This window comes from Anneissia japonica, unplaced genomic scaffold (genome assembly GCF_011630105.1).
Source record: "Anneissia japonica isolate Jap-2015-1 unplaced genomic scaffold, ASM1163010v1 scaffold5323_len63752_cov207, whole genome shotgun sequence".
Lineage (NCBI taxonomy): Eukaryota > Metazoa > Echinodermata > Crinoidea > Comatulida > Comatulidae > Anneissia > Anneissia japonica.
The window spans coordinates 8,039-16,947 of NW_022705974.1; the positions used below are offsets into that span (position 1 = coordinate 8,039).

Here is an 8,909-nt window from a genome sequence, read left to right on the forward strand (position 1 = left end):
TACGTTAAAATTAGGTGGGGTGCAGCATCTGATATCAATTATCCACAATAGGAACAATTGGTATTTTTGAGTGACAGACTTCGGTCCTTCAAATTTGTTCGACCATTGGGGGATATGTTTGAAACACGTCAGTGACAAGGATGCATCAATATTAATAGTAATATTTATTTTAACAATACTAATAGAAATAATATGGTAATAATAACGATATTTAAATATGTATTTTAATAATACTAATTAGTGATAATAACATTGAAGGTGATAATAGCAATAATAACAGCAATAATAAATTAAAGATAACGTTTATTTTTATAATAATAGTAATACTAATTAGCAATAATAATAATAATTATGATACTTATAATACTAGGCCTACTTAGTAATAATATGTTAATAATATCGATAATAAAGGTGACAACAGCAACAACAACAACAACAACAATAATAATAATAATAATATGAGAAAAATACCAATAAAACACCAATAACAATATTTTTAAAATTACTATTATTAAAATAATAATACTAAGACTAATATATAATAATAATATGAATTTAAAAAATCGAGAATTTTGTATTATTTATATAGTAACAATAATAATATCAGCAAAAATTTAAACAATACATAATGTTAATGCTAAGACTAATAATTGATATTAAAACTAACGGTAATAAAAACAATAATAACAATGATACCAATAATAACAGCAATATTATTGTGGCCGAGTTGACTTGTGGCCGAGTTAACTTGTGGCTGAGTTGACTTGTGGCCGAGTTGACTTGTGGCCGAGTTGACTTGTGGCTGAGTTGACTGCAGCCGAACTTTTTGTGGCCGAGTTGACTTGTGGCCGAGTTGACTGTGGCCGAGTTGACTTGTGGCCGAGTTGGATCGAATTCGTCCCAAACTACCTTAAGCTAGGCTTAACTACTCTTAAATACAGTATATTACTCTTACAATTAGTTAAACTATCCCCCGCCGGACACCATCCCGGTATTTAGCAGTTTCAAAGCAATGCATTGAAATATAAATCTTGACATATGTGAGGAGCAAGGCCTAGCTGAAAGCACCATTCCATCCACTGTGTCTTTTGGATGGGTGAGACGTTCAAGCAATTCCAAAAAGAGTAGGAGATTGCAGACCTGCCAACCCCTGGGCCATGAAAATCTGGAGATTTTTTTTTTAATCTTAAAAAAAAACTGGAGATTTACCAAAAAATTGGAGAGGTTTCCAGAATTAATCAAAAGAGGAGGCAATTTACTAAAAAAGACACATCAACATAAATCATAGTGGTATAAAATCAATGGTACAAAATTACTGCAAAACAACTTATTAAATTGCTGCTTGTCTATCGAGGCGAATACATTGAATAATAACAATCTAATCAATCATTTATGCATAAATAGGAGTATTTTGCAGAGGGAACCTGTGAAATCGGGTGAAAATTACATTCGATCGAGAGAACTGGAGATTTGTGACATATCGGGTGACACCTGACAGGATCGGATGAGTTGGCAGGTCTGAGATTGTCTCCCATGGTGCTGCCCTATTCACAACCAGAAGGACCCAACTATAAACAAGTCTTTAAAGTTTCCTACCCATTTATATAATTGTGATTGAACAAAATATGTGATTGAATAAAAGTTATTTTTCGGTGTCTTGTTCAATACAAAAGTTTAATACAAATATAAAAATTATTGATTTTTTTGTCACTCTCACTAAAGGATGATGGCAAATGCTTTGACTACATGTCTTTTACTAAGATTAGCCATTCTTATATTTTTATTTTTCAGTGAAAAACTATTCATGGACATGGCTGATAGATTGGTTGAAGACGGCTTTAAAGATGTTGGTTATGAGTACATAAACATTGACGACTGTTGGGCTTCGAAGGAGAGAGATAGCAATGGTAAATTGCAAGCTGATCCTGACCGCTTTCCATCTGGGATAAAAAAGTTGGCAGATTATGTATGTAGTTTCATTTAATTTTACATTAAAAAATGTTTAAATGAATAAATGATTAGAAAGTATAATACATACTCCAAGTATTGAAATACACGCCATCGTGTTGGGATTCAATATTTCGACATTAATTATGTCATCATAAGGTTTACAATCTTTCTGAAAAGATGTTTCTGACCTTAACACACTCGGACTAATCTGGTGGTAGCCACTGTGTGTGTGCGCGCTGAACCATGGAGTAACAAAATATAATAATTCAGTTTTATCTGAGCTTCTTTTTCTTGATGTTTCAGCAATTCCAAAAAAATAAAAGATTCAACCAACTCTTAAGGGTTGAGGAAAGGGGATCAGTATACTAGAATTCATTCCCCTCTGGTACAGTAGGCCTACAGAAATAGTATGGGGGTGTGTTTACATTGTCTTCCTTTCTTATATTTTTTATAAATCATTCCTGATGATGACATAATTAATGTCGAAATATTGAATCCCAACACGATGGCGTGTATTTCAATACTTGGAGTATGTATTATACTTTCTTATCTGAGATTAATCAGTGGACCTTTCGGTTTTAATAAATGATTAATTGTTGTAAAATAATAAGTGATAATGAAACACAATTCTATAAATATTTATATTTGAAAGGTACATTCAAGAGGACTTAAATTGGGTATTTACAATGATTATGGTACCAAAACATGCGGAGGATATCCTGGTAGCTTAGGATATCTAGATGTGGATGCCAAAACCTTTGCTGAATGGGGTGTGGACATGTTGAAGATGGATGGATGTTACTCTGATGTTAAGACAATGCCACAAGGTATTTGCAGTAATACAGTCAAGGAGTTTTTATTTTTTAGTAAATGTTGTAAAAGTAATACTTATTCTATTTGCTGCTCTCCACATGTTTTAATTAGAGGGCTGAAATGCAAGTATAAAAAAGGTTTACAATCTTTCTGAAAAGATGTTTCTGACCTTAACACACTCGGACTAATCTGGTGGTAGCCACTGTGTGTGTGCGCGCTGAACCATGGAGTAACAAAATATAATAATTCAGTTTTATCTGAGCTTCTTTTTCTTGATGTTTCAGCAATTCCAAAAAAATAAAAGATCCAACCAACTCTTAAGGGTTGAGGAAAGGGGATCAGTATACTAGAATTCATTCCCCTCTGGTACAGTAGGCCTACAGAAATAGTATGGGGGTGTGTTTACATTGTCTTCCTTTCTTATATTTTTTATAAATACTTTGAACTGGGACATGCACATTTCACAAGCTTCAAGTTGAGGTTCATAAGTAGTCAATTGTTTGTTTTGCTAGGCTACCCAAACATGACCAAGGCTCTGAATGCCAAAAGTGTCTCATCTCAAGATTGTGTAATGGCATTTAAGTATTTATTCTAATTGTTGGCTAATTATTTAAATACCAAGATAAAAATATATGTATTAAAAATATAGATTAAAATTTATCTGTATCAAAAAATCATAATATGGATTAAATTTGTCTTTACAGTTGATCATTGGAGACTTTTCATTAAGTGTTGAGCAAGCCAAGGCTCAGATGGCAATGTGGTCAATCTTAGCTGCTCCTCTGCTCATGTCTAATGACCTTAGAACCATATCCCCTGAATTCAGAGAGATTCTTCTTAACAAGGAAGTGATTAAAATAAACCAAGATCCAAAAGGGCAAATGGGGAAGCGTGTCTTGCAAGTAAGTTTATTTTGAAAGAATTCATTTCCTAGAAGTTATTCCTAATATTTGTTTTGATATTCCAATGTGTTTACATCATTGAACATTCAATGCATACCATAAAATATTCCAAACAGTTCATGCTCCGATTGATCAATAAATCATGACCTCAACAATGTACTACAATGAGTGTCACAATATTTTATGATTGAACTTCTGATGTCAAAACAAGGGAATGCTAATTTATTTCTTTAACCTATTAACTAAAAAAGCAGCATCTGCTAATTACATGGTAACAATGGGTGTTGCAATTTCATCAGTTGGCTCTATGTATGAATGTATCATGCAAACATGATGCTATTGAGTGGTGTTTTGCCTTACCTGATGTGTTGTTGAAACAACATCGAAATTATGCTATTAATTCTACCTTTGCTACTTGTTACTGGACCCTGAAATTACAAATAGACATAGTCACAATACATTTCCTTGTTATCCCATGTGCTTGGCAAATGCTCCATAATTTTGTAATAATTGTGATAATTCTGTGAATGAAATTTGCTTACACAATGTCTTAGTGATAATAATTATTTAATTAAAGCTACACACCCTATACTTAAACAATTTATTTATTTTAAAAACATAACAAATAACAAGATTGTCAACTTTTCATGTAGATAGGTGTATTGCTTTTGCATATTTTTGTTTTTATTTTGAGGATTTTTAAGAAGCGTAGTGGCTCAGTTAATTTATTGATGAATTTTTAGCATTGAAATTTGAATTTACTTTGTGTGTAAATATATTGTGTTAGTGTCGATATATTCTGATAATACATGGTGGCGGTACTCTGGTGTAAACTATAATCTGAGGAATAAGACTGGTGATACCCTACCCTACTTTCATCATACTGTTCTGTGTTAGTGTCGATATTTTCTGATATTCATTGTGGTGGTACTCTGGTATAAACTATCATCTGGGGAATAAGGCTGGTGCTACACTATTTCCTTCATACTGTTTTTCCTCCTGTTATTATATTAATTATGTAATTATTAGTTGTCTTTATTATTTTTGTTTTAAAATTCATTTCAACTCACTCCACAGACAAAGTCACATATGGAGGTATGGACACGAGAGCTATCATCAAATTCATTGGCTGCTGTTATCTTTAGTCGCAGTCAGAGCATGCCTGCTATTTTTGAGACCACACTAGAAACTCTGAAGTTTTCTGCACCAAAGGGTTATGACTTGTTTGATATCACTGATAACAAACCCCTGGGACACTTCTTTCTCAATGAAACACTAGCCATTAAAGTCAACCCTAATGGTGCTGTCATGTTTAAGGCCACACCCACAACTTAGAGTTTATTAAAATACTTGAACAAGGGATGTGGTCTACTCCATCCCATCCTGAGGTCTAATTTTTCCAAAATTATAAAAATTTTAGTTTAATTTTTAAAATTGTGCTTTTATTCAAATGAATTAATTTGGTAGTAATGTAATTTTTTTATGAATGTTATTAAAATGAAGTCCCTTCTGATTTGTATAGTTATCCCCAATTTCTTTTGAATTCAATATTTCTGCCCTGTATGCATACCTGTAGGCCTATGTCATAATGTAGGGTTGCTGTACTTTAGACAAGTTGATATTTAGCAATAGGAGGTTATTGGTTTAGACACAGCATTTCCTTAGGGTAAGTGATAGGGCAGGCAAATTTGAGCAGTATTTGCCAGATGTAATAACATTAAGCAAATCCAACAGAATTAGTATTTGTTTATTTTAACACTATTAAGATATGGAAACTGAATTAGTTATAGTTGTTATACTATGTAAATATATAAATTTCCAGTGTCAATACTAATTTACATGTTTTAGTCTTTCAGCTAAAACCACAATGTTTATAATACAAAAAGAATATTCAATTATCTTGATATCTTGTACTTAAGAGCATTATCTACTAGAATAACAAGCTGAATGTGCCTTCTTATACCTTTTCACTCTTGTTCTTGTTAATTATACATTTATATTTTGAATAATTTTATATTTATGAGCAGAAGGCAAAGAGAATAGATCAATGATTAAACAAGTAATTTCCATTTAACTTTCTTAAATACAGTATATAAATGAGGCAAATTACATTATTTAATAGTATTTTTAGCTTTGACAGACAGTTCATCTTTAATAATGACAGACTAAACAGTTCCCATTTTTATTGATTTCTAAACAACAATCATGAAATTAATACAGTATATAACAGATGTGAATAGCAATATTAAAGATAGACTAAAGATTCAGACCTAAATGTTGTTTTCTGCATTTGTAACATTTCTCCTACCAGTCTTCCATGGAATGGATGATAATGATAATCAAAATCTAATTGTTATCCCTTTTTCCAAACCTCTCATCAACTGGCATAGTCTTAATCTTCATCTCATGATATTTTTTATTCATGCATGAACATTCTGAGGATAATAATAATAATAATAATTTTATAAAGCATAATGTAAAATACCTCTATGCACTTTACAGCAGGGAGCAGGATAGCCCACTTGCATCCCATAAATCAGTTAGTGTAGTTCACCTGTGTGTTGTAAGGTCCCATAGGAGATTAATACTTTGTTCTTTGTGTCTTCTAATGGTCGTAACTATATTTCTTACTCTACATATTAGAAACACTAATATTATAAACCTTCAGTATCGATTGGAAATGTAAATAGAAGAGCATTTAATTCCACTCGAAATTTGCCAAATTTTCAATTTCAGAAGGGGAATGTCGAAGTCTGGTCACGTGTTTTTCCACTTGATGAATATGTGTTGGCATTCTTGAATCGTGGCTCAGAGGGCAGACCGCTCAATTTTACCATACAACTGAAAGAGTTGGGTCTACGGCCTGGTATATATTTCCTCATTGAGGTGTTTGAAGATAAAGATATTGCTGACTTTGACACTGATAGTTTCTTTAGCACCATCATTAACCCAAATGGGATATCGTTAATTCATGCGTACCCCAGTCAATCAAAGCCAAATCAAATGCAGACATTTGATGATTCAAATAGTCAGTTTATCTCGAATTACTAAACATCATGATAATTTTGCTACAAGGAGATATTGATTCAAATATTCAAGCCGTGATTCATGTCTATGTTATGTTTGCTCTTTATTCAGTTTGGCAACATTATATTATACGAAGTACATTATTAAGAAAATAACATATTACCATTGGATCAGGCGAGGTTTCACCTATGTCAAAGTCTCCCTTTACTTGATAAATTAAACTTCAATTGATAACAACAATTGCAAACGAGAGCAAAATATACAAAACATCACAAAATGCTTGTTTTTTAAAGAATTTAGAAATTTCGATAGTTAAATTAAGAGGTGAAATCTTTGAAAATGCCTTTGTGTGAAAAGAAATTTGATAAATTCAAAATATACTGAGTTTTGAATGGCCGTATATTTATATTATTGTTGAAAAAGGTGTGTGTAGTCCAGGAAGATGTATTCAAAGTGTCGTTCTTGCAAATTATACATGGGGTGAAAGTCAAGACCTTTTCGGGCCATCACTAATTAGACCTACTCTTACTGATTACATTGATGCCAATGCAGTGTTCTTGTTTTTATTTGTTTTAACTTGCAAATGTTTGAGTTTGCTGCCCCTTACAATCTGCACTCGGGCTTTCAAAAATATTAATCAATACTCTGACCCATCTGTGTCCCCGAAAGTATAACACATTTTAAAAGGTTTTGTACAATACCACAAAATTTTAATTACTTTTGCACCATAGCTCATTAGTGCTTTCTATCTTTTGCTGATATAATTGCATGAATTGAATTACGTCCTTACATATGCATGTGTCTTAAAATGAATTTATTTATGGAACTTTGTGCCACAACGTTACTGTGCACTATTTAGCTTGACTTTTAAAAAGCTAAAAATTGCCTGCTAAGTAAACTCACACACTTAATACGAATCCCTTGGTGGAATATCATGGTACACATTATGGTTTTAATTAATACTTTGAATTCTAATAAAATTTAAAATATTGTCTTGGAAAACTCAATCTGAATTTTTTTTTTTTATATTTGTTTGCCTTGTTTGTATATCGATGTAAATTGGCTTAAGGCCTTTCCACAGTATTCATGTTGTATTTATAATCATTTTTTCATGTTCATTTCATTGTCAACCCATGGTTGTCGTCATAATCAGGCCGATGATATTGAAGTATGGTCCAAGAACATTGCCAACTCTCAGAAGATAGTCTTGGTTTTCCTGAGCAGACGAACGGATGGAACTCCCACCAAATTTTCAGTTATTTTACAAGATGCTGGTGCAAATTCTAATAACACTTACACGATTGTTGATGTATTTTCGCGGAAAAAACTAGGGACGTTTGGTAAACGAGATACTCTGACAGTTGCAGTAAATCCAAGCGGCGTTAGGATGTTGCTTGGAACACTGGAATCGTTCTGATTAAATATGACTTTAAATATGAGTCTTTAATCTCAATAAACATTACCCACATCTATGAAATATAAATATGTCATAGGCTTACGTAGTTGGTGTAGGCCTATTTGGGTTGGTTTTTTTTATTTAGGGGTAGGTGGGGTAAGAGAGGGGAGAAAATACTACAGTATTTTGGTTTAATTACGCATATTTTCATAATTACGCATTTTATATCACAATGGTTTGTTAGGCTACTGTATGGAAAAGTAAATGATAAGCAGTGGACGTGTCGTATCACATGTTGCTCTTAAGTCTTATCAAACTTAGTACTTTATCATGAGAAATTGTGTTCTGTACAGGTCAGCCAGGTTGAAGTATGGGTCAAATCTCTTAGTCTGTGGGAGGAGCATTCAGTGACGTACCTCAACAGAGGGAGTGTGAACCAGACAGTATCTCTTCAACTCAAAAATATCGGATTCAATTATGTCCTTGGCTACGAAGTTCGAGATATATTGAATCACATTGAGATTGGTCACCGCGAGCGAGAGGGCAATTTCACAGTCTCTGTCCCAGCTCATGGAGCCTACATGATCTATGCCTACCCCAGCAGATAGCTTATGAATTTTAGTTGCTAACAGAGAGGTTTACAGTAGTGGAGTATTGGGACATTTATACAGACATTTTATTGTATTTGTTTTGCACTGTTAATATTATCATTACTTGTTATTCTTAATTCGTTCAGCCATCCAGGCATTGCAAACATAATGGTATATAAAATGAAAATTAAATACATTTATAAACGAAATGATGAGCAGGTAGCCATATCA

At 32.8% G+C, this 8,909-nt stretch overlaps 1 pseudogene; it reads left to right on the plus strand.

The window, feature by feature from the left end:
• LOC117105945 overlaps positions 1–8,903 on the plus strand; it is a 16,613-nt pseudogene extending 7,710 nt beyond the window's left edge.
• Positions 8,904–8,909: the final 6 nt, after the last annotated feature.